Source organism: Manis pentadactyla, chromosome 4, assembly GCF_030020395.1.
Source record: "Manis pentadactyla isolate mManPen7 chromosome 4, mManPen7.hap1, whole genome shotgun sequence".
Taxonomy (NCBI): Eukaryota; Metazoa; Chordata; class Mammalia; order Pholidota; family Manidae; genus Manis; species Manis pentadactyla.
This window is the reverse complement of record NC_080022.1, coordinates 165978041-166004199: the sequence shown is the minus strand read 5'-3', so window position 1 is coordinate 166004199 and position 26159 is coordinate 165978041. Positions and strand designations below refer to the sequence as shown.

General features: G+C 52.9%; 1 long non-coding RNA gene across 1 annotated transcript; it reads right to left on the bottom strand.

The window, feature by feature from the left end:
• Positions 1 to 24504: 24504 nt before the first annotated feature.
• On the bottom strand, positions 24505 to 26159 carry LOC130683692 (uncharacterized). The gene is made up of 3 exons (XR_008997576.1): positions 25936 to 26159; positions 25082 to 25362; positions 24505 to 24713 (listed from the first exon to the last, which is right to left on the bottom strand). It is a non-coding gene; the product is annotated as an uncharacterized LOC130683692 (long non-coding RNA).

Genomic DNA, 26159 nt, shown 5'->3' with positions numbered 1-26159 from the left:
TGATGGGGGAGAGACAGCCCTGGCACTCAAGCTCCCCAATCCGATGAGGGAGTGTGGACACCCCTGGAGATGGAGGAAAGGAAGGTAGGAGCAGCAGGGTTGGGGGAGACAGGCAGGGGCTGGCTCTGCCGGGCTGGAACAGGTGCAAGGAGTGGGACGCTGAGACAAACCAGTGGGGAAGAGGGTGTGGTGACAGGGTCTAAGTTGGTTGCCCTGCAGACTTCTTTTAAGAGGCAACAGGAGGGCCCCCAAAGCAGGAGCTGTACCCTTACCTCATGGGGGCCGGGCCCCTTGTTTCCTGCACTCTATGTCTTCCCCTGTGACCCCAGACTGAGGGGGGCTTCTAGGTCACCCTAGAGCCCAGACTTGCTCAAACTGATCCAGCCTGTCTCCAAGCAGCAGCCCCTCAGACGGGGCCCTGGATGTTGCCTCCATTCCCTCACTCCGCTTCTCTAGCAACGTCTTCCTCTGCCCCAAGTAAGCAAGAAAAGCAGCCCCGTGTGGGGGTGGGGGTGGGCAGTCAGTGTGTGGCAGGGAGGGAGAGCCATTAGGGAGCAGAGTCGCTGTAGGACTAGAGGATTCTAATCAATGTGCTCATGTTATATTTATCAGCCACAGTACTTAGGCGCTGCCCTGAGCAGGACTAATGGCCTCCCCACTGGAGACGCCATTACAGGAAGTGGAGGGGGTTGGGGCTCGGGTGCCAGAGGAGATGGGGACCTGGCAAGGTTCAGTTCTCCTGGCAGCCGCCCCGCAGCCCCCACCACAGGGGCAGCAGTCTTGCAGGCTGCAGCCAGGGAGTGTGCTCCAGACTCCCCCTCTCCTCCCCACTGACCAGGAGGAATTACCCAGAATCCTCAGCCAGAGGTCACCCCAATCATTCCCTCTGCCTCCCCTTCAGGGTGTTTTTTCCTTGACCTTTTCCGCTTTCCTTGACTAAAGTCACACCCTCTCCAGCCACTGTCTGAATGACAACCCTGTGGACCAACCAACTGACTCAGCCTTTCCTGGGGTGGAGCCAGCAGGTGTTGCCATGGTGATCTATCTGGGTGGAGGGTGATGGGGGGTCTGGATACTTCCTGTAACAGCCTTAATTGCTCATTTATTTAGGGCAATTAGTCCCTGGCGACCCTCTGTTCCTTGACCCCAGCAATGACTATTCTCAGCTCACACAACATTCCACCAAGATGGGGTGGGGCCTGGTCCAGAATAAATTTGGTGCGGGCACAGGGCAGCAGGGCAGCAGAGTGCTTCCAAAGTCTGAGAAGCTACTCAAGTCTGAGAATACAAATTTAGAGGCTGCTGCCCTGGTCAGCTCAGTCCCTGTCCTGTTCCTGCCCCCTGCTCCCTGCATGCTCTTGGACCTCTGGCTGCCCATTCAGGCCCTCGGGTGGACCCGTCCCTCTACACTCCCAACGCTGGTGGCCTCTGGACAGCTGCACTCTCTACCAGTGGCACCACTGTCTTCAGCCAGCCCCCAGTCTCCGTTGGCCCCTGTGGAGCTTTGCCCCCTCCTTCCCCACTGGCAGCTGCTCCAATAGCTGAAGCTCTCAGGGTGGGGGGTCTTCCTGTGGGGCCACCTGGCACCAGGTCTCATGAGGTGACCAAAAGGGCCCCTTCATCCTGTGCCTCAGATCTGCACTCCTGCGCCCTGCTGTGTAGAACTTAGTCCGGACGACTAGCACTTTGCACAGATGGGCGCAACTGAGGCCCAGAGAAGAGAAAAGACTTCCTGGGAAATGAGAGGCAGACCAGGCCTGGCACTCAGTGCCTGTGATTCCCAGCCTGGTGCCCAGTAACACCAAGGCAACACCTTCTCCAAGCTCCGTTCACCCCACCCTTCCTCTGACCTGCCTATCCTGTCCCTCTCATCCACCTCGCCCAGTCCTGCGACAGAGCCTCCTCAAGTCCCTCAGCTACTCAGGAACCTCTGGTTCAGACTCCAGCTCTGTGGTTCTTCCAGGCCGTGGACACTTTTCCTGCCTTCTCCACCCCAGCTTTCCTCTGGGCCCCAGACTCTCCCTCTCTGAGGGACCCCTTCCCCTCTATGGAGGAGAGGCTGCTGGGGTGGGGTGAGTCCAGCTAAGCCCTCCCTGTGACTGGACCTGTGGGCAAGTCTTTCAGCTTGCCCCTCTTTCCCAAGGGCCTCTTGGTCACAAGCTGAGATAAGCTACTGGGGCCTCTAAGGTCCAACTCCTTAATTAGTTGTCTCTTTTGGATCTGGAACCATCTTTGCAGGCCAGGCTGCATGAAGGCATGGACACTCTTGTGAGGAAGTCACCCTCTAAGCAGTCCTCTTCTCTGGGTGTACCCATCTCGAACTTTCCTCCCCTCCACCAATGCCCACTTCACCTACCTCCTTCCTTGTCAATGTTCCTTCTTAGGTCTCTGGGGAACCCCTTCCTGGGGGGAGGGTGCCCAGGGGCTTGGGGACAGCGGCTGGGGGGAGGGTGCCCGGACTCAGCCTTGGTGTCTCCCTGGCTCTGGGACAAAGAGAGCCATGTTGGGGCTGACCTCACCCCTTGGGCATCCTCCTGCTGAACAAAGGGCCCAATTGTTCCCCAGCCTGGAAGCAGGAGGCTGGAGGACAACACTCAGATCTGTGGACCCTCTTTAGAGACCCTGCACGTTTGGCTGGTGCAGCCTCGGCACGGGGTGGGGGGTAGCACAGTGCACAGGCCCCACGGAGGGAGGCTGGCCCCACTGGGGGTGCAGGGGGAAAGCTTGGAGTAGCTAAGTCCTTCCTAGAGTCTTGGGATGCTGAAACCCACTGCTTTAAAGTGAGAGGCAGACACTCTCTGCTTTCCTTTTTCCAGCAATGACCTCTTTTTGGGGGCAGAGGGAACTTTTCTTCTATTTCCTGGGAGAGCTGTGGCTTTTAATTTTTCTTTTCCCGATACTATTGGGAGCCTTCAAGTGAAATCTTCCTAGAAGTCCGCTCAGTAAAGCAGATGGAAGTGGAAGCCACTTTGGCTGCAGGTGCGGGAGTAGTGGGGCAGGGGGTAGAGAGCTCCTCAGTCTTCCCCACCCCTTATACCCTGCCCCCCACCAAGGCAGCATCTAAGTGGGGGCAGTCCACAGAACATAGTTTGAAAACCACTGTTTTAAACACTTTTACTCCTTGCTGTCAGCATCCAGGCCCCTGTAGGTGCTTAAAATATAGTTGATAAATAAATGGATGCCTCCATCCCTCACTTATGAGCTATGAGATTTTGTGCTCAGTTCTCTTAAGGGCCTGGGCTGGGTCTTCTCCCACTTCTCTTCTGCTCTAGGCACAATCAGGATGTCACAGTCGGGACAACAGGCATGTCCATCCCCAGGTCAGGGACACCCTCTAGATTATGTCAAAGCAGTCCCCAGGTGGGGAGGGCCACAGCAAAGGACACCAGCAGTATCTGCTGAAGTAGCAAAAATGGGGGAGTGCCTACAAGGGTGGCTGGGTCCTGGTTATCACCCAAAATCTGCCACCAACCCAGACACAGATCGAGTCCCCACTGCAGAGCCTGAAGTGGCCCAGAACAATGAGAAAATTCTCCACCCATCCCCACTTCCTTCTACATGAGTCAGGGTCCTGGATTCTAGCCCCGGGTCTACCACTCACTGCCATGGACCCTTGACCAGGCCACTTCCCTTCTCTGGGCCTCAGTTTCCTCCTGTGTAAAATGGAGGGAGTGGGGTGAGGGAGGCACTCCAGGCCCCATGGTTCTGAGCTGAGCTCCCAGGGTTGGATGGTGGCTGGGAGCAGAGCCCAGACTTGGTTGCCAGGCTGGAGAGGGAGGCTACGGAGAAAGGCATCCCTGCTCAGGAAGACGCTCACCAGGAAGTCATGGAAGAGAAGCAAGGTGACACGGAGCTGGTCTGTCCTGCAGGGTCCCCTCTCATGCCCTTGGCTGCACAGGTGGGCTCTTGGTTTAAATTTTCTCCTGGAGCTAGGCAGAGCAATCCTCTTTGTCCCCCTGCTCTACTGTCCTTTGTTGCTTTGCCCTTAGATGTTCCATACTAACTCTCCTTGAAAATGAACTTCCACCCAACACACCCATTCTTTTCTCATCTGTGTCTCCCTGCACTTTCAGAATCCTCCTCCAGAAAGCCCTCCCTGATCTCTGCTTCATGTCACTACTCCCTGGCCTGGGTTCATAATCCCCTGAGCTGACTTCTGCCAAGGCCCCCCTCATGTGTTGTCCCCATCTTTTCACTTAGAAGCTCCTAGAGGATAGGGATCCTATCTTTTTGTCCCCAAATGTCCACTGCCTGGCTCACAGCAGGGGCTTCTGGAAAGGAGGACATGAATGACCCAGAGGGAAGCACTCAGCCTGGGACTGGGAGGCTGGCCTTGTGTGCGCTTGGCCGAGCAAACACTCCAGGCCATTAAACTCGCCTCTGTGCACACACGCATCCAGACAGTCCGGCACAGACATACACCCCCACAAGCCAGCGCACTCTCCCACACTGCGAGCCCTCACATGGGATGGGGTGGTATGTGGGGGTGGAGACAGAGGGGCCTGCCCTCCAGATGTTGTTGGAAATCCAACACGTCCCTTCCACCCCTCCCTCTCTCACTTCCCGTTCCACTTCCCCTAAATATTTACTGATTTTTATTTACATTCTTTGCCCGAGGTGCCCGGCCCCTGTCAGGTCCCATTTGCTTGCCCTTGTTTCTTCCTGCCAGCTCCCCTCCTCCTCCCTCAAATCCAGAGCCAGGAGTTATACATGGTTGGCAGTAACCTCCTCCAGGCCCATGGAGTGTTGGAGGCGGTGAAGCCAGTGGGCTGGCAGCTCTGGGCAGGACTGGGGATGGGGGTCGGGGACAGGGGCAGCCAGCCCACACACTCTTGCCTGCTCCCAATCTGGGATCACTTTAGATACCCCCCTTGTTTCACAGGGACTTCTGGAAGGGATTGATGGATGCCAGATGCCAGGGACCATCTGAAGAGTAGGGGAGGGAGAGCTGGGACAGACAGGACAGTGAGTAGGACAGGCATGCTGGATGACTACTTTTCCCGGCATGCTGGTGGCTATTCACGGGCTGACCACCCAGTCTGGGCCTCCTTACCCCTCAGCTGACCAAGGAGTCTGGAAATTCTTTGCTCCATTCCCAGGCTCCCAGCTCCCCTTCTACCTTCTATTTCTCTGAGTCAGTTATTCAACCAGTATTTGTCAAGTACCTACTATGTGCTGGGCACTGTCCCAGGTGCTGATGGGATAACAGACAATTATTCTTGCCCTGTGGAGCTTCTTTTTCATGAGAGAAGATGAGTGAGCCATGGAGTATGTTAGAAGGCTATAAGGCCATGGAGAGGGGATAAAGCCAAGGTGAGGGAATGGGGAGTGCCAGGAGTGGGGCTGGGGCTGTGGGGGCTTGTTATGTAGCAAACTCTGTTTTCAAATAGTGACTAATTGCTGGCGAGGCAGAGAGATGGAGGTGCCCTCTGCCAGTAGGCAAGGGACCTTGGCTTCCCCAGCTAGCCCCTGGGAGTTAACCCAAAGGCTGTAGGTTCCTGGTCCTGGCTTGGTTAAAGTCTCACTGGGTGATTTTCTACCAGGTATATCACTCATTGACTGGGGCCTCATTGATTCATACAGCAACTATTTATTGTGGGCCTACTATGTGCTAGGCACTGTGCTAGCTGTGGGGGTACAGAAGGAGCAAAGTCAACTTGGCTCTTGCCCTCATGGAGCCTGCAATCCAGTGGGGAGCAGATATCAATTAAATAGCCATACAAATGCAGTCAGAATGACAACTATAGTCAGTGCAAAGGAAGAATGTGATGTCCTGAGAGTATATACATAGCATTTGACCAGCCAGGGAAGCTGAAGGGCTTCCCCAAGGTGGCAATGCCCACGCTGAAACCTGAGGGAGTGGAAGAACAATACAGGCAGAGAAAACAGTATATGCAAAGGCCCTGTGCTGGGAGTGAGCATGTACAAGGGGGCTTTGACAAGGCAGCTGTGGCTGGAGTGCATAGAGCAAAGGAAATGGCTAAAACGAGAGGTGAGCAGAGAGAGACCATGCAGGGTCTGCTGGGTCATGTTTAAAACCTGGATCTAAGAGCAGAGGCAGACACATAGCATTTGTGTTGGAGGCAAGGTAACAGGATCATCTCAGGTTGCCTGCAGATTGGGGGTAACAATAGTGGAGGCAGGGAAACCTGTTAGGAGGTGACAGCAGTGCTCCAGAGAGAGGTGATGCTGGCTTGAACTAGGAGTTGGCAGGGAATCAGCAAGGTGAGGATGATGGTGTCAAGGATGACTCCTGAATTCTTGCCTGCAGGGTTTTCCACCTGTAAAGAAGAAAAAAGCAGCTCTATTTTCTCCTGGCAATAATTAATGGAGACAAATCTTCTTCTCCTGGGGAAGGCACTGAACTATAATAATAACATAGGAATACTTCCCCCAACCAGATAGTTATAGCTTGGATCTACCCCAAATTCTCAGGCTATCCAGAGCCCTACAGAACCTGGAAGGTAAGATGACACACACCCCAAGCTGCAGTGAGCATGATTTAGATTAGACCACTCGCTGCTAACAGGGCTAGAGGAATAGTGTTGGTGAGAACTGGGGGCAGGGGATGAAAGAGGATCCAGGTCAAGGGCCATGTGCCAGGAGCATGGAAGAGAGGCTGTGCACACCCGTGGAGCAGTCAGAGTCTGGTGGAGATAAAGGGACGGACGGTCTCTGGAGCTGGCACTGTCCCAGGACACCAGAGAGCTCAGCTGGAAGAAGCTTCAGTTTCCACACTCTGTACCTGCAGAGGGGAGGCTCTCAGAAATCGCTGCAGTGCCGTGGCCTTAGCCCACCTCCTGGGGCTCCTGCTTGACGGAGGAGACAGAGCACACCCAGGGCACAGAGACACGGAGGGTGTGGGTACAGGAGCTGGGCAGACACACAGGAAACACTCTGGTTGGGTGGAGAACGTCTGAGAAGTCTTTCCGGAAGGAGGCACCCAGAAGGGATTTGGGAATGCTGGGTTTACCAGTTTTCTCTGGCCCAGCTTGGATGTGCTCTTGAAGGTGGCAGTGCTGTGGGTGTGGCAGCACCTCCCCCCAGGATCCCACCTTGCCATCAGTTTCCAGGCTCCAGTACAATGACAGTGGACTCCTCGTGCGGCCCCTTCATGATCCTTTCCTCCTCTCCCACTCTAGGCTAGCCCCCTTGGCTCTGAAAGACCTGCAGGCTTGGCACCCCCCAGCCCCGGGAGGCTGCACAGTGAGCACCACTGGTTGGTGGTGCCAGCAACGGAGCAAAGCATTGCTCCGTTCACAGGAGACTCCAGGAGGGACCAGCCTTGGCTCTAAAGTTTGGAAGTTGAAGCGCAGGAAGGATTCAAGTGCTGCAAAGGAAGGGATTGGAGGAATCAGTTGCTGTGCACTCTGTTGTGTGGAAGGTTCATGGCTGAGTGCCTGCAGGGGAGGGCCAGGGTCTCAGAGAGGACTGGGAACTGCGGCAACAGACAGGCAAACAAAGAAATGTCAGCTCCACACAGCCCCACCGCACATCTGCACCACACTGCAGACACAGCGCCTGCGTTCAGTGAGTTCCTGTGCCGAGTTAGAGTTTTGGTTCTCAGCTCAGCTTTCCACTTGGTCTTCTGGAACCTCTACTTCCCCATCTACCCAGTGGAGTAGTAACTCCTGTACTTTATATCTCAAGTAACTGTCATGGGGAACAAGCAGAAGGATGATGGCGAAAATGCTTTGTAAACACAGTGCCTGGCTGCAGTGCTGGTTTGCTGTTGGATAAGTGAATGAATGATTCAGTCTCCAATGAATGTGAACTCCACACAGGCAGAGTTTTTTTTCTCAGCATCGTTTCCCAGGTTATTGACCCCTTGCAGGGGCCCGATGAATATTTGGAATGAATGAATGAATGATGAGACTTGATCTTTACCCTTAGGAGTGTCTAGGACTTTGGAGATGATGACACAAACCACAGAGCAATGAACCCAATTGTCTTTGGAGGCATCAAGATCTGGGTGTGAGTCCTGACTCCATCAGCTGTTAGGCCAGTTTACCACTGAGGAGACTCTCAGAGAGACTGAATGACTTACCCACAGCTCCTGGTAAGTGAGGGAATCAGGATGGGAACAACCTGGGATTCTACCTCCAAAGCCTGAGATTTTCCTTCCATTGAAGGCTCCTGCTATAGCTTCTCCACTGGGACACTGGTCTCTATAGCCATCTACTTGACAAGCTGGAATATGCTTTCTGAGGGAGTTTTCATAATGACATACTATCTCATTGACCCCCTAAGCAGGGGCTTCTGGGACCAATGAGAGGCCAAGACTATTTCAGGATATGCCAGGTCCAGAAGTGCACACACTTGCTCAGGACATCCATAGGCAGATGAGGAAACAGAAGAGGGAGCTGTTGATAGAATTTCCTGACCCTCGGTCTCCGTCATGCCCACCCACTGCCACACCTCTCCTTTGGCATCCTGGGCCAGCACTGCCCCTGAGCACTCCCATAGACCCATGTTCCCTTAGGCAGGGACTTGTCATGTCACAGCGGTTCTTCCCCTCCCCAAATGGACTTTCAGCTTTACTGTTCAGTTCACCTTTTTTGGCTGTTATTTTGCTATTTATAGGTGTATCTTTCAAAAAAGGATTGTGTGATGGAGTAAGTTTGGGAAAGCTGTGCAGAACATGCTAACCTGGCTGCATATTAACCTTGCGGGACTTCTCAGAGCCTTTATTGTGCTCACAGAGAAGGTGAATCTCTAAGGCATGGCTAGCTCTGGTAAAAAAGCATTTCCCAAACTTATTTGGCCTCCAAACCATGTCTTCAGGAACATCTCTTGGGACTGATGTGCCCCAGGGCACACTTTGGGAATTATTTCTATAGCTGTGGAGAGTCCCAGCAGGCATTTAAGCAGAGCAAGAGGATCTCATCGGGGTTTAGGAAGACTGGGTGGCCTGGAGGAGCCAAGACAGAGGCAGAGAAAGCACTTAGGCAGCTGAATTGACAGCCTGTGCAAGTGGAGCAGCGCCCTCCTGCTACCCAGGCTGCATGCCAGTCCTGCACCTCTGGCCTCAGGGAGCTTGCAGTTGAAGAGCTCTCCTCCAGGGCGGGAGATGCTGAGTGCTGCATATGGAACCACAGCTCTGATCCAAGAAGACTCCTGGTGACTTATTCAATTGGCAGCCCAGGGCCTTGGCTGGCTTCCTCTCCTTTCTCTTTTCAAGAATCAATAAGGTATTTGAGATTAGGTCAGGTGGTCCTTTGTTGCCTTTTCACCCTCATTGATGGGGTTGATGGCCTCAGCATTCATCCCCCAAAGTAATGTGGGGTCAGCCTGCCACCTCCCAGGGACATTGAAACTCCAGTCAGGACACTTGGTTCTAAGGTTTCAGTGGCAGTGCCTAGTCCATTTTTAGTCTATCATGTTGTCAAAGGTCCAGTCCCTTGGCACTGAGGACAGCTTAGATTCAGGCAGGCTGTGGGGGCAGGACATCCCAGTCTCTGTCCTATCCCACAGCCACATTGCAGCTCCAGTTCATGGGGAAATGGACTAATGCAGCAGCCCAATCCTAGCCCCCAGGTGGGTCAGGCAGCAACCAGCTGCCCAGAGAAAGTGGACAAGGGCAGAGACTCCCTTCCCATCCCTCCAAAGAGTCAATGTAGGAGACTGTCAGTTCTGCATAAGTCTCCATATCCAGCTTGGATATTCATCCAACTGCCGTGGCTGGTAGGGTCAAGTAGACCTCAAATGGACAATGGGTATTTGGTCTTGTCCTCTGACTTGCTGAGATCTTGAAGCTCTCTTCTCCTTGGAGGTCTTCTCTAGGTCTCACAAATCGGAGCATCAGAAAACCACCCTGTCTCCACAGGCCCCAGCCTGTGCTTGCAGGCTGAATTTGCATGGGATTCCCTCCCCCAGTCTTTCCTCTCTTTTTGGAATCAACCCAGGAGACAGGTTGGCTTTTCAAAATAAAATCTGAATGGGTCACTCCTCTCTTCAACAACCTGTTGGCTTGGGGATAAAATCATCCCTAGAATGGCACAAAGAACCGTTGGTCGTTCGGCTTCCTCCTGCTGTCCAAGCATCTCTCCTGCTTCTGAGCCATCTGAGAATCCAGCCGCCTGAATCTCATTGCAATTGCCTCCGACAGTTCTGAGCCCCGCCCATCCCCAAGCCTTGCACATGCTGTGTTTTCTGCTTGGAGCAGATTCTTCCTGATGATTTACCCAACAAATTCCTATTTGGCTTTCAGTTTCTGGGCTCAATTTCTAACTCCTCTGTTGAGCCCTCCCTGTTTTCCGAGCACTTACATGTAGGTGCCAGGCACTGTGCCTAGCACTCTCTGGGCACCACTGTTTACTTTTCACAATCCCATGAAGTAAGTGTTACAATTTTTCCCACTGTGCAGATATGGAAACTGAGGCTTGGGGAGGAGAAGCAACTTGCCCATGGTCACAGAGCTGAGCAGTCAAGATGAGAGCTCATTTCTTTCTGGTCCCAAGAGCCTGAGCACTCGCCTTCCTCCAGCTCCTGTCCCCATGCAGGTGGCAGCTCACGCATCCCCCATCCCCACACCCCCCTGTTAAGTCCCTCTTTCACTACGTGGTTCTCTTGTGCTTGCTTGTCTGGAGTCTCTCTACACTGCAAGCCCCTCAAAGGCCGTGACGATGACGTTGGTATGTGCCTGACAGGAAAGAGGTGTGCGATTAATGGCGGGTGAGGAAGGATGATGGAGTTCGAGGGCAGGGCTCTCTTCAGGGTCTCCTCTTGAGCCAACAAAACCCTGCTTTATTAGTAATTAATTAGCAGTTAGTTACCTATTGCTGCTATAACTAATTACCACACACATTCAGTGGCTTAAAAACTATAAATTCCTGTCAGAGGTCAGAAGTCTAAACAGGTCAGTATGACTGGTTCCTTCTGTAGAGAAGGATCCAGTTCTTTGCCGCTGCTAAGAGTCCGGAGGCTGCCGGCCCTCCTTGGCTCGTGGCCCCTTTCTCACATTGCTCTGAAATCTGCTTCTTTCAACATGTCTGTGACTCCCCTGCCTCCGTCTTTCCCTTATAAGGACCCTTGTGATTATACTGAACTTTATAAGGACTGAGCTGACCCAGATAATCCAGGATAATCCTGATGACAAGATCCTTAGCTTAATCACGCCTGCAAAGTCCTTTTGGCCGTGTCAGGTAATGTAGTCACAGGTTCCAGGGCTTAGAGCAGGGACATCTTTGGGGGTGGAATTATTCTGCCTACCACACCCTGGAAATTGAGATAAGTTGAATTTGAGGAGGATATGGTTTCCAATGGGTCAATGTGGGAAGAAGAAAGGTTTCTGGAGTTTCAAATGAGACCCCTATCTGGCCTCAGTTTCCTCATCTGTCATCAGAGGGATGGGACTACAGGGCCCCCAAAGTGTTCTTGGGGGACATCTGATGAGCCCAAGCATCTACCTCTGCAGCAGCAGGGGCTGAGGTCAGACCACAGGGGACGTCCGTCTCCTCCAGCCTTGGCTCTGACTGTCCGGGCCAGGAGTCCTGCTGCTCCCAAGGCCAACGCTGGTGCCAGGCCCCCAGGGACCTCTCCTTCCCCAGTGCCCTAGCCTTCCTCTCCTTGGGGCAGAACAGAGGGCTCTGTCCGGGTGTTCTGTGTACCCCCAGAGCCCCCAGAGTCCTCATCATGAGGTGCCTTCAGGGGGCAAAAAGCCAAACTGTAAAAGCTGGTACTGCTTCTCACTTAAAGATTGTTCAGGGAGAAGTTCAGTAATTTAACTGGGCGATAAAGTGTTTTCATATAGGACAACATGGAGATGTTATAGAGTAGAATACAGAATTGGCTACAGTTTTGGAAACAAAACTGGAGAATCCATCGTGGGCCAGCCACTGCGGGAAAAGCTCAAGGAAGCAAAGCCGAGGCCCCAAGGGGCCTTGCAGGGGCCACACGGAGGAGCTGAGGAGGAAAACAGGTGTGTGCTGGGCAGTCAGGAGGGAGCGAGAAGGAGGAATTAAGGGCGAATCTGCGCTGAATGAGCCCCAGAGGGGGATGAGGAAGACGCACCTCCCGCTCTTTCTGTCAGCCGCCCCCGCCTCTGCTCTAACCTCCACTGGCTTTTTCTTCAGAGCGTTAACTGGGACCTCGTGCAGGAAAGGCAGATGTTTCCAGATGAGGCCAGATGCTGAGAAACTGGGAGGAGGCTGGCCCCTTTGGGTTTGGAGAGGGTGGAAGATAAAGGAAGGAGAGGAAATGAGTGAGGAGGTAGTTGATCTCTAGCCAGGGCCTTTATATACAGGGTCTTGGCTAATTCTCACAGCAACTGAGCAGGCAGGTGCTGGGCCCATTTTTACAGATGAGTCAGCTGAGACTCAGCACAGCCATCTCAGCGTCGAAGGGCACCCACTTGTGCACCTCACCCCTTACCACCCCTTCTACACTCTGATGGACAAACTACCTGTCCTCCCCCAAGGGCTCCTCTTCCCTTTCCCAGGCTTACCATAGACCCATTCCATTTTTCCAGGCTTGGTCTTGCTTCTCTGTCTTCTTATTACCTCCTCCTCCAGGAAGCCTTCACTCAGCTCTGTCCTACTGGACTGCCTGTCTCTTCAATCTGCCCCTGAAAGTGTGGATCCCACCTGCCCCCTCATCAGATCCAGACACTAGGAGCTCAGACTGCTTCTTGCATCAAATCAACTACCTACTCCAAGGTTGAGGGCTGTTCACTTAACAGTCCTTGCGGAGGAGGGGCAGGAGCAGGTTGGTCCCGTGGTAGGCAGGCATGGGGCATGCGGAGAAGTACAAAGGCAGCCGCTGGAGCCCCAGATGAGGTGAGAGTCTTGGCTGTGTCCCCAGCCCCTTAAAGAAAGATATTAACAGCCTCTTAGGGAGCAGTTGAGGGCCGATCAAAGGGATGTGCTGGGAATGGCTCTTTCCAGGTCCTGGGTCAACACTGGCACCTCCTTTTTACCCCTCCAAATGCAGTAACTCCTCCTGGAAGGCTGCCGATTAAAGGGGAGGGGCTTATTCTAGCTCCCTACTTCCCCTTCCACCCCCACCCCTGCTAGGGTCCTCCTCTTCCCCCAGGACACCCAGGGGGCTATTCCTCTCCCCCAGTGGAGAGAGAGAGGGCTGGGGTGCTATCAGCTAGCAGATGAGGAGTGGGGGGAGAGTAGGAGGAAGGGAAGGCCTACCACAACGTGTGCTCCCGCTAGTCTGACTGTGAGACTCAAAATCAGTTGGCTCTGCCGGCTGGCTGATTCAAAACCAGGATCTTGGAGAGGCTGGAAGACCTGCTTAGAAGAAGAGAGTAAGGCAACAGAGAGGGGCAGGGGCTGCCCTGGGGAGAAGCCTTAGAAGTCAGACAGACATAAAAAGAAGCCAAGGTCTGGCGGTAGTCACCTGGCGAGAAGAATCAGAGGCAGTGAACATGTAGGGGTGGGATCTGAGGCTGGCAGGAGCCTGGGTGGGACCATGTAATCAGTGCGCCAGGCCCATGACCCTTACAGATGGTCAAGAATAGCCCATTATTTTACAGATGGGGAAAGAGATGCTAAAAGGTAAACAGAGACTTGCTCAAGGTCACACAGCAAGTCGGTGGCAGAGCCAAGACTAGATCCCAGGTCTGGATCTAGGGTTAGGAGAGAGGGAGGCCTTGTCTTCAACACCATGACACTTCAACGTGTGATGAAAGTAGTCAGCAGATGCAAATTAAAGAGAACCTCATTACTGCACATTGAAGTGGACTCCCTTGCATTGCGCCTTCCTGAGCTCCAGCCTTTCTGGACCTTGCTCTGTCCACAGTAACCCTGGGGCGAGCCTGGGAGAGGATGCAGAAGGATGCCACACCCCGCCCCATTCATTTCCTGGGAGACTCCATTCCCTAGGCTTTTCCTTGTCTCCTGCCTCTGGCCAGTCCATTGATTTTCACAATTAACTGAATCACAAGAGCTAGAGCCATCCTGAGTATATGACTGCCTTGACCTTCTCTCCAGCTGATCCCTCCTTCTCCCAGGAGCCACCTCCCAGGACAGCTGCTCACCTGCCCTGGACAGCACAGCCCCAAGATACAGCTCTTGCTTCTCATTTACACATCATTCCATTCCTCTGCAGGCAATGGAATCATAAGCAGCAAATTCATGCAATAGCAGAGCTGGGAGGATACTTTACAAAATGTTATATGTACTCCACCTGCACCATCACTTAATATTAGGACATTGAGGCCCACAGAATAGAAGTGACTTGTTCAAGGTCTCACACTGTGGTTCAGAATTCAGATTCCCTGAACCCAGTTTGTGTCTGCTTGTCCATGTGGTTGTCTAGATCAGGTACTTGCAGTTCCAGGGGTCACATAGACCATGGCCAACTCCCAGGATTGCCTTCCGGCATGGCTCCTTTAACTGGATGGTTTCAACTTGAGAGTGAGGCCAGAACAGGAAGTCAGAGAAAAGAGAAAAAAGAGAGAGGGCAATCTACCCATCTATCAAGCTGTTATTGAACATCTCTGATGTGCCAGACCCTATCAGGGAGGCAGAACTGAGCAAGCATGGCCCCTGCCTTTCAGGCAAGGAGGGGCAGACATGGGCTGACTGCACCACTAGTGTGGAAGTGCTAGGCTAGCAGTTTGAGAAAAGTGCTTTGGGAGCGCAGAGGAGGGAGCAAATCATCCTGCCTGGGCAGGGCAGGGGCGCTTCCTCCAGGAGATGACAAGTGATGGATCTTGGAAGGAGGGGGATAAGTTTGCCAGCTGGAGATGTGGAAATGGAATGCCTGGCAGAGGTACAGCAGGAGCAAAGGCTACGAGGAATGAAAACCTTGGTACATCTGGGCAAGGTGAGCAATCCCACCTGGCCAGCAGCTCACAGGTGTTGAAAGGGAAGTGGTCAGAGATGGGTTTAGGAAGGACACTGGGACCACTTAGGGATGCCCTTTATTTCATGCTGTACCTCAAAAGTGATGGGGAGCCAAAAGTTTTAAGGCAGGAAGTGAAGACTGGATTGTATTTGGGGAAGCACTCTGGCAACAACATGGAGGAAGGAATTACGTGTGTGCGTGCGGGAGGTCCTGGAGGCTCACTGGGAGAGTCCTGGAATTGTCCAGGTGAGAGAGGCCCATGGCCAGAGTCGCACAGCTGTCACACAGCTGGGGAGTAGGGGCCCGGTGAGGGCCCATTTTGGAGACTGAATGGACCAGATTCCACACTCCATGCCTGGTTGAACATGGGGGAAGAAAGGGAGGAGGGAGGGGTAGTTCCATGTAGCTTGGGCAGCCAGTGGCTGAAGGCACCTTTTGTAGCCAGAGGAGTAGGCTGGGGAGAGAGGGATAATGAGCTCTGATATCAACACACTGAGTTAGAGGCCCCCGTGGGACGGCTGGTTAGCAGTGTCAACTAGCCGTTTGGATGAACGTGGCTAAGTTCAGGCCAGAATTAGTTGTGTGGTTCACAGTTTATCTACTCAAGCACTGAAGTCACCCAGATCTGGGTGCAAATCCATTCCCCATGTTCTTGCTCTGGGACCTTGGACAAGTTCCTCAGCCTCTCCAAAGGGAAGCAGTCTCATCTATAAAATGGAGAAAGTAATCGTGGGGATCAAATGAGACCAAATCATTGGCCAGCACTTGTCTCATGGCCTCCAAAGCTCTAGCCATTTCTCCTTCCACCTTCTCTGAATCCCCCACTGCAACCTCTCCCCCAACTCTGATCCTACCTAGAAGTGTCCAGAAAGAGGATATTCCCTTCCTCCTCGACTGCTGCCCAACATGGACTTGATGCCAACCATTGACCAGTCACCAGAATCCAGCTTTGGGGCTTCAGCCTGCTGCAAATGACATCAACAGAGACCCCCCCACACCCCAAGGCTCAGGGAGGTAGCTCTAGGCACTGGCTAGGCCACCCACTGTTTGGCTGAGCTGGGTGTCTGACAAGCCCCTTACCTTCCGGGGTCTTCAGCTCCCTCCGGAGGGGCAGGTTTGGCTGATAGCGGCTGCCTGGGGTGATCCTTGAAGCTGCATCCAGGGCTCCTATTTCATATGACTTGACAGTCCGGTCTAGCCCTCTGTGCCTGGAGGACAGAGGAAAGGGCCAGGCTAAGGGATCACCCACCAGGTCTTTTCTAAGGTTGAACTAGTCTAATGGGGTGAGCTGGGGGTGGGGGTGAGAGAGGCTGCTGGGGAGCGTCCAATGCCCTCGTGCCCCGCAAATGACATGCAAATGACCTGAGTGTGACCCTGCCCATCGCAGCTTCCACAGGCTGTGGGTCTGAGAGGGAGGGACTCTGGGGAGGAGGAGGCTGTCCTGAGTGAGGAAGGACCCCCCACTGCCCAGCCAGGACCGGACTTGGGTGGCAGGCTGGGCGAGCTGGCCCGCCTAATGGGCTCATGATTCATCGCTGGGCTCTTGTCTGTGCTAATTGGCTCTGCCGGCTGCCTGATTCATGGCTGGGAGCCGGGCTCTGGGGGACCCTCGTGTCCCTCCCCCGCCTCTCGCCCAGGATGGCTACGGGAGGCTTTTAGATCCAGGATCCGTTCCAAGGGACTGCTGCCCGGCATCCATCACTGTTGACAGACTGGGGCTCCGGTGGAGGGCGGGGGCCCTCGCACCAAGCTGCCCTCTGATTCTTCCAACCCCACCCCAGCCACAGAGCGACATCTGAGGGCAGCTGGGCCTGGGCTGGGTCTTAGGGAGCACCACAGGGGAAATCCAGGCAGATGTGAGTGGTGAGGAGTGGTTTTCTAGAGAGGGGGAAATAGGATGCATTTGGAAATGGGAAGAACATTGGGGGCAAGAGAAAGGCTTGGGCAAAGGCTTGTAAGCAAGTGAGGGCTGGGCTCAAAGGGAACAGAATTGCGAGAGAGGAGTCTGGGGACTCAAAGCAGAGATCCGTAGCATAGTACTCCAAAGCTTTGTCATAATTTGCCCAGAACATGATGAAAGAGACCAGAGACTGAGAAATTGTTGTGTGACCTGTGGTAAGTCACTTAACCCATCTGAGCCTCCACATCTCAGGATCTTTAGTAGAAGACAATCACCCCCAGGCATAGGGCACTCCTGGGGACCTTCCTCTGTCAGTGTTTTGATCCAGGCCTCCAAGACCCCTGTGAGTATTCTCTGTCATCCATTTCACTCCACAAAGAGTGTCTACCAGTGCCTACCCTCCTGGGTACAGGGGTTGGTGGGGCCTCCACTCCCTGGACAGGGACACTCTCCCCCTGCCCCCTCACTACCATCACCCTCCAGAGCATCTCACTACAGAGAGTTTTTCAAGCTCTCCGAAGAAGCCGATAATGCCTCTACCTCACCTCTGGGCTGAGACAGTGTATGCAGCCACACCCACCAGGCTGGAGGGGTGGGTAGCTGTCCTCCCTGACTGTCGGAAACAGGGCAGGACTGGGGGCTGGAAGGGACCTGGCTGGAGCTCAAGAAATACCTCCTGCAGGAATTCATGAATGAGCAACTGTCCTGCAGCCTCTGCAGAGGGAGGCCTGGGCTTGTAGCGGAAGGAGATGAATGGAGAATAGTCCACAGTGAGGCATCGCCAGTCTCTCTGCTGTTCCAGCCAAACACCCAGGCGTCATTCCTCTCTTTGACCCTGTGCCACATCCAGTTGTCAGCAGGGCCTGCTGGCTCTAATTCTAAACCAAACCCATATCAGGCTCTTGTCTGTCTCCACTGCCTCCAGCAGCAGCTGGCTGGACACTGCAACAGCCTGGGTCTGGCCTCCCCTCCCAGCCTCCACTCTGGCACCTGGAATCCTTTCTCCTCACAGCAGCCGGATCTCTTAAAGACATAAATCAGATCTCATCACTCCCTGACTCAAAACCCTCTTGTGGTTTTCCATCACATTTAGCAGAGAATTCACCTCCTTGCCTTACCTTACAAGGCCCTAGGTGACCTAGCTCCTGGCCACCTCTCTGACCCCACTTCCGACCAGGGTCACCCCATCTCACTTTGGCCTTCTTGCAGTGGCTTAAAATAGACCAAGCTCATTCCCATTTCAGGCCTTTGCACCAGCTGTTCCTTCTGCCCAGAATGCTTTTCCCCCTAGTTCTGCACATGGCTGGCTCCTTCCTCCTTCACGTATCAGCTCAATGTCACTTCCTCAGAGAGGCCCTCCCCGGCCACTCCATCTGTTGCAGCCCCCAAGGCATTATCTGTCATACCAATCTATTTTACTGTCTTCCAACCCTTAAAACTACCTGGTAAAAATCTCATTTATTTGTTTAAAACTCTGCTTTCCCTGGCGGCCCGGAACCGTCCCTGAACCGTCCCTGAACTGGCTGCTGTTTACAGGGGTGTCCGGGTCTCTCCCAGCGCTCTGAGTGTTGAAAAGGACACAAAGGGTGGGTCTTGCCACCAGCTTTTCCTCGTGGAATATTTTTCTTCTTTTTATGTGTGTGTGGAGACGTCTGTCTTCTCCGTGCCCTTCCCCACAGCGGGAAAGCTGGCCCTCCCACGGCCAGGGCATCCTTTCCACAGGCACCTGCTCCCTCCGCACCTCATCTCTCCCACTGCCTTCCCTCAGCAGGAAGGGTAGGGCCAAAGCTGTGGGGGGAGGGTAGCCATCAAGGTCTCTGCGGCTTTGTAACGAGACAGGTGGCATGTTGGCTTGTGAAGCTGGTAGGCAGGACATCCCAGCAGGGTCCAGGAGTCTAGCACCTTCCACACACCATAACCCACTCCTGCTCCCAGGGAGGAGGAGCAAAAGGAGGCTGCACTGGGAAAGAGGACCCCCATCCCAGCTGGGGGGGTGGTCATACTGCAGGTCATGGTCCACTTTGCCGGGGAGTCCTAACCTAGTATCCATCCACTCTGCTGCAATTGAAGCTCTCAAGTGACCTGAGTGACCCTAATCTTCCCTCAGGATTTACTTCCCTTCCTCCAATCCCACCACAGGGGATCAGCAGTCAAGAGAGAGATGGCCAAGGTCAAGTGCCCAGTGCTTAGAGTCCAGGGTCAACAGGGTAAGGCTCTGATTTACAACTAGCAGTGGGGCCAGACTGGAGAAACAAACCCCCATTTTTCAGATGGAAAAACTGGGGCCTGGAGTGTTGGTCTACCTGTCTAGACCAGGGGGCCAGGTTCCTCCTGCTATTTCTCCCTGTCCCCTCCCCTGGGGGCTCCAGCATCTTCAAACTTCTGCCACAGACTCCATCCCCCACCCTCTGCCAAGGGGATCCCCCTGAGATTTCTGATGTGCCCTGTGCTGCTTCCTCTCTTCTCCTCTCTCCCCTTGGGAGGGTTGGGCTTCCAGAAGGAATGTGTTGACCCTTGACCCTGATGGGGACTGCTGCTGTCTCTGCCCAGTGCTCACACCTATGGGGGGTTGCTTGCCTCTGTGGCCAACTCATTGGGCATCCTGAGACAAATTTTGTTCCTTCTTTGAGCCTCGGTTTTCAGAGTGAGTCCAAGGGTCCCTTCCAACTCTGCAGCTGTCTGTCTGCAAGGGAGGCATGAGCACCAGGGCCAGAGGCTGGGGAGCGCTCGGGAGAGTGGGGCGCGGACTGCAGTACTCATTGCGCGGCCACTGAATTTCTTTCCTGACCCCTTCTTGCCCAGGCCCAGCCCTGCTAATGGGAGAAGGGACGCTGGGGGGAAGGCTGCAGAGGAAAGCAGATGAAGGGAGGGAGGACGGCCGGCTACCTCCCCGCCCTGCTCTGGCTGTCAGCCGCTGGCCATCCCTCTTCCGACCCACCGTCACTTGAGGAAGGTGGCATGGTCCCACTCTGGGGGCTAGAACTTACTGGGGGACACAGACTCTGACCTCAGGTCCTTTTGAAAGCAGAGGCTTCCCTGGCCTGAGGCAGCTCTTTCTCAAAGTCTACTGACATCAAGACACAAAGACTGATGTTGCTCCAACACCAGGAGACACTTGGCAGCTGCCCCAGCTCCTGGCAGCTCAGAGAGGGTGAGACAGGGGTCTGAGAACACCCTGTGAGCAAGCCAGTAAGGCTGTGGGGGTGGGCTAAGCCCACTCTTGGGGGCACTGGGAAAGGGGCAAGAAACCCAACAGGTTGAGTTTCCCAAAAATGCACCAGGATCAAGCATATTTTCCCAGCCATCCCAACTGTGGTTTTAAATGGAAAACACAGCTCATCAGGGAAGAAGCATGTTTAGATGAATAGAATAACCCCCCACACACACATACACACACAGCACCACAAATGCTTGGAAGCTCTTTTTCTGCTGAACCAAGCATGTGATTATATTTATTTCACAGACCTGGGAGGCCCGATTGTCACCCCTCCCTTCCACCCAGCTGGGGGACACACAGATCTAGGCTTTACCATCAGAAACCTCTTCTCCCAGGAGCTTGGGGGTGGTAGAATATTGCTGGATTCAGAGAGGGGGAAAACCAGGGCTCAAGCCTCTGCTTAGGGTGACTGGAGGAACTCTGGGTGCACCTCGGTTCTCTCCATCTGTGAAATGGATATGATCAGCTCTGTGGTAGCCAGCCTCCAACAGGGTCCCCATGGACCTCACTTCCTGGCTTTCATCTTCTGAGTCCCCTCCCACGTTGAACAGGGCCAAGAGATATAACCAGTAGAATATTCCAGGAATGACAGAGTGTGACTTCTGAGGTCAGGTCATAAAAGACATGTGGCTTCCTCCTTATTCTCTCCTAGATCACTTGCCTGGGGGAAACCAGCTGCCATGTTGTGAGCACACCCAAGCAGCCCTGTGGAGTGGCCCACATGCCAAGGAGCTGAGGCCTCCAGCCAACAGCCAGCATCAGGAGAGTTGCCATCTTGGAAGTGGACCATCCCGCCTCAGCCAAGCCTTCAGATGACTGCAGACCCAAGTGACCTCTGACTGTGACCTCTTAAAAGACCTCTAGCCAGAACTACCCAGCTAAGCTGCTCCCAAATTCCTAACCTACAGAAACGACACGAGATAATAAATGGTTGAAATTGTTTTAGGCCTCTAATTTTAGGGGTAATTTGTTATGTAGTATTAGATAACTAATATACCCCAAGAGTCACTTACAGCCATACTAGCAGCTGTCCTCTTCATCTGTGATGTTGGGTCCCTCTTTCCCATTTTTGCTGCCCCCTTACTGCTAGAACTAGCCTTCTTTAGCTTTTATCATCTGCTAGTGTTTTGTAAACGTGCCTGAGCTTAACAATCACCTGGGACCCGGGTTAAAACACTGTGTCCCCCTAGGGGATCTAAGTCACCCCAGTGAGTCTTATGATCCAGCAACTCTGGAAAATTCTAGCCTATGTAGAGGCTTCTTACACGGTTCCTGGCACATAGTAGTTATTGAGTAAATATTAATTTTTTTCAAAAGTTCTATTTCGCCTGTTATCTTCTCATGTCACACTCCATAATGAATACATGTGCCACATACCAGGGTCTGTGCTAAGTATTAGCCACTTAATTCTCACTTTTCTGAGTTGGTGGGTGCTAGAAAGCTGTGAAGTCAGGATGTGAACCTAGCTCTTTCTCTCTCCAAAACCCACTCTTAACCGTTTTCCCACACTGCTTCCCACGTGAAGTGGCCATTGCCCACAGTGTCTGGTGTCCCTCAGGACTGCCTTCAGCACCTTCTTTCACAGTCATTCCAGCCCGTCCACTTTGGCTCAATTCGATCCAATACACAGTTCTGGCACCTCCATTGTGCCAGGTGAGCTGTCCCTGTCTCCCCACCACTGTCCTCACTGAGTTTGACACCAGCTATTCACTGCCTCTACCTCTCCTCTGCATCCCAACCAAAAACACTATGGCTCTGCCTGCCAGGAATCCTGCCCGAGCTTTCATTCTCCCCCTGCTTCTCTGTTCCTGGGTCTGCACTGGACACCCCGGCCCACGCCTGCCTTCCTCAGGCTGAAGGTCCCACAAGAGACTCTGCACGGGGCTACTCATCTCAGAAGCAGCCCTAGCAGCAGCTGTGTGACTTCAGGTCAATCACTTGGTTTCTCTGAGCTTCAGGTTCCTCATTCCTATGCTGGACATCTGAAACCTGCCTCCCATGGGTTAATAAAGGCTAGATGAGATTGGGACACAAATTGTAAAGTGCTGTATAAATATGAAGGGTTAGTAGATATGAGCCTTTTCCAACACTGCCTCTGACTCCCTCTCCCATTCTCATGCTCTTTGCTGCAGTCCAGGGGTTATGTTAGCCCTTCCCAAACACCCCCAAGTCTCTGTGTTGCTTTACTGCCTGAAGTCTCTTCTCTTTGACCTTTGCCTGGCTTCCTCCTATGCACCCTTTTCAGCCTAGCTTGAGTGCCACTGCCTCCATGAAGCCCTCTGTTCTTCCCATGGTGGAATTAATGACTTCCATCCACTCCATGGGTGCCTTTACAGTCCTGTCACCCTGCTTGTTGGCTTATATTCTACCTCCCCCAGTGGACTGTCATATTCACCTCTGTATGTACACATGCAGAAGGCTCTCAATAAGTGCATGTTAGCTTTGCATTCCCTGCTATACATTCCAGTCCTACTTAATAGCAGTTTGGTGCTTTTTTTGCTATCCACAAACACCTCTCCTTCCAAATAAGTCTTCAGGATTCCCTCCCTGCCTCCATAAAAAATCTCAATCAATTACCTGCCCGCCCCCCGCAAAAAGAACCAAAATGAGGCATGACTGTGGTCTGGCACTCAGCCTCTCTCCTGGGGCCTGGGACGGACAAGAAATGCATGGGGAGGGGTGCAGGCGGGTAGGAGGCTCCAGCACCCCACCCCCACCCATGGAGAATTGGCTTTGGCTCTGCTGTTGTGGGGTTGGGAGGTGGGGGTTCCGTGTTTGGTTTTCTGGCATTTCATTTATGTCTTGGAAGTTGGCTTGGGCTGTCAGGGAACCTGGGGAGGAGCGTCAGGCTGGTGGCAGGGGGTGGCTCCATGAGCGATCGCTGCCATCTCACTGGCTTCCTCTCTGCACTGAGGGCAAGATCAAAGATCAAACACGGCCGGTTGGTGACCGGCTAATGGAGCTGAGCAAGCATCTTCCAGATGTGTGCAGCTGTTTTCTCCCATTCCCCATCCAGAGTCTTGGGTCAGAGACCCATGTCAGCTGCTTCTCTGGGGATCTCCCGACCCCAGGTTTGGGCTGAGTAGGCTGGCCTTCCCTTCTCCCATCCGCGATCACAGTCTTCCACTGATGGAGACCCTCACACCTTCCTCCCTTCCTCCTCTACCTGAGGATTCTTTTCATGCACTACCAACTGGGAAGTCCTTCTTGCTGTGTAGCCTGCATCCTTCCTGCTGGCTAAGAGGGTATCTCCTGGGACTGGAGGAAGGTGGAGGAGGAGAAACTCTCCCAGGCAGAGAGGAAGGAAAGAGATGCTTGGGATGATTCAACAGGGGGAAATGTGGGGAGATAATGAAATACACAAAGCTCAAGTTAATTGGAAAATGGGAGCACTCCACTTCCAGGCGCTCAGCCATCAGAGGCTATCAGCCTCTTAGCCGCCCAAGTCCCTCTTCCCAAATGCTATAAGCTTGTAATAAGGATGTAATACAATTGAATTTATTACAAACGTAATTGTTTACAAAAACTGACCCAGCTGCAGACACATACTGGGAGGACTGACCCAGTGGGAAGATGGGGGTGTTGAAGTGGATGAGGAGAAGAAGGGAAAGGAATAGAGGACAAAGGGGAGAGGGCAAGAGAAAGGGGGGAGGAAAGGGAGGAAAAAAGACAACGAAGGGAGCAAAATGGGGATGGTGAGGGAGAAGAGCAAGTCAGTCCATGCCAGCCTGAGGAGGCCCCAGCCTGCGATGGTGAAACAGTGCTGTATGAGGAACGGGACCATTATCCCTTCGAGATCCCCAGGCCTGAGGAAGAGGGGCTACAGTGACACCTCACACAGGTCTAGGTAGTGGCCAGGTAGGACGTTATGGGAGGGGCTTGGGGAAGGGCAGAACTTCCAGGATCAGCGCAGAAACAGAGATGCCTGTGGTGCAAAAGGCATAGAATGCTTCTGTAGGAAGGCTTAGTGGATTGACCAGAGCAGTGGGCTGGCTTGCCTGTCAGAGTCCTAGCTGGATCTAGAACCCTCTGTTCTACATCATATTGTCCTTCTCCTTGGCTGTCTACTGCCTCACCCCAATATACATATACACACAGAGAGACACACTCGTTCATTCATTCATCAAACACAAGCAAGTAGCAGGTGCCAGGCACTGCCCTGTGCACCAAAGACTTAACAGTGTGGTGCCCATCATCAAAGAGCTCACAGTCTAAGGGGCAGAGGCAGGGACAGTTGTAGACATAGTTTATGATGATAGGACAATAGGGGAAACCACAGAACCTTGCATGTAGTAGGTGGCCAGTGAAGATTTGTTGAATGAATAATGTGAACATACTTTCGGGAGCAGAGGGGATGTCTCCCTTACTGTGGGAGCTGACCAAATGGCATATAGAGGCAGCATTTGGACAAAGCCCAGACGACTCTGAGCTCCTTGGAGGCACAGGCCAATCCCTGGTTATCCTTGGATTCTACCACCCAGCTCTTGGCACATAGCAGGAGCCCAGTAAGTATTTGATAAGTGAACAATGCATTCATCAGGAGCTTTTGGGTTGTCAGTAACAGAAAGTCATCTCACACTGGTTACAGCAAACAAACAAAAAAAGAGAATATAATTCAACATAACTGAAATTTCCTGGAGTAGGGTTAGGGTCAAGGTCCAGGCAAAGTCAGGTACAGGTGTTCAGTGTTGAGCACCTCTTGGCTCCACTTTCTGCTTTCTTCTTGTGTTGGCTTCATTCTCAGTCAGGTTCTCCCCAGGGGATGGTAAGAAGGCTTACCATCTTCTACCTTGACATCTGCAACATAAAGAAAACACCTTTCTGCCAATAGCCCCAAAGACAGCCCAGGGCTGACTGCTATTGGGTAGATTTAGTGATACGCCCATCTTTGAACTAATCCCATGGCTAGGGGTATTGTATACGCTAATTCACCAGACTTTGGTCATATGACTTTTGCGGAAGTGGGCAGAGAGGTAAAGGTAGAGAGAAAGTAAACTTCTCCCCACATAAGAGTTGGGAAGAGGAGCTTTCCCATAAGTTAAAAAGGGCAAAGTGATGCTGGGCAACAGATGTCCAATATAAATGAATACATGAATGATTAGATAATGAATTGGGCCTTAAAGGGTGAATAGGAGTTCACTGGTAGTGAGAAGAGACAGGCTCACCTAATACGTATGTATACACACATAGAGTCTGATTTCACATTCTGTTTTATTTTCTTCCCTGGCTCCCCATCCATGTCTGTCCCCATCTGTGTGTCTGGATCATCCTAGAAGCCCCAGAGGGCAGGGACAATGTCTGCTATACTCCATCTGGGCACTGCCCAGGCCTGTCCATTTAGACACTTAATCAAGGCTGTTTAGGCTCTGCAACCATCCTCTGCTGCAAGCAGGGTGCTCTCTTTTTCCTGCAGCAGGTCTGGACTAGGCCAGGCCAGTGTTAAGTCCTGGAAGAGGGGGTAAGAACAGTGAGAAGCCAGAGACAGGAGAGAGGGGTGATGGGGACCCCCTGCCCACAGTCTCTCCTGTTCATCTGGGGATCCCTCCCGGCTCCTGCTGGCATCAAAAAGTGCTTTAAAAAGTCACTTGTGAATTGTAAACATAATAATCCAACATTAAAGAAGGGTTTTTAAAAAGGAAAAACACATAAAATTGCTCCCTTCTTGTCCTTGAGCACATGGCATATTGCATTTAGATAGAGTTGCAAATCCACTTCTGTCTGCTCTCCCCAGGCCACCCCTCACTTCCTCATGATAGTTGTTAACAGCAACATGAAGTTCATAGAGGAGCACATCTTTGACTTTCCTGATGCTCTACCAGTGGCTGTTTACTTAGGTTGCTGTTGGTTCATTCACTCCTTCCTTCCTTCATTCCTTTATGCACGTATCCATTCACCCACAGTTATTGAGTACTTGCTAAACAGGCCTGTTCTAGGCAAAGAGGACACCCAGATAGATAACAGAGTCAATCACTCCCCTCTCCCAGGAATTAAGGACCCATGGGAGACAGAAGGCACTCACTGTCCACACCACAGAGTGCTGGTGAGCAGGAGGGAGGCAGGGGGCCTGAGGTCCACAGGGGTCACCTGGGCTGGAACAAAATGGAGGGCTTCCCAGAAGAGGTGACTCCTGTGCCCAGTTGACAAGGACAAGTGGGAGGGAGGGAGGCAGTTCCAAAGTGGTATACAATGGGGGGATGAGGCTGGAGACATAGTCAGGGGCGATGAGCATCACTGGCTTTGGGG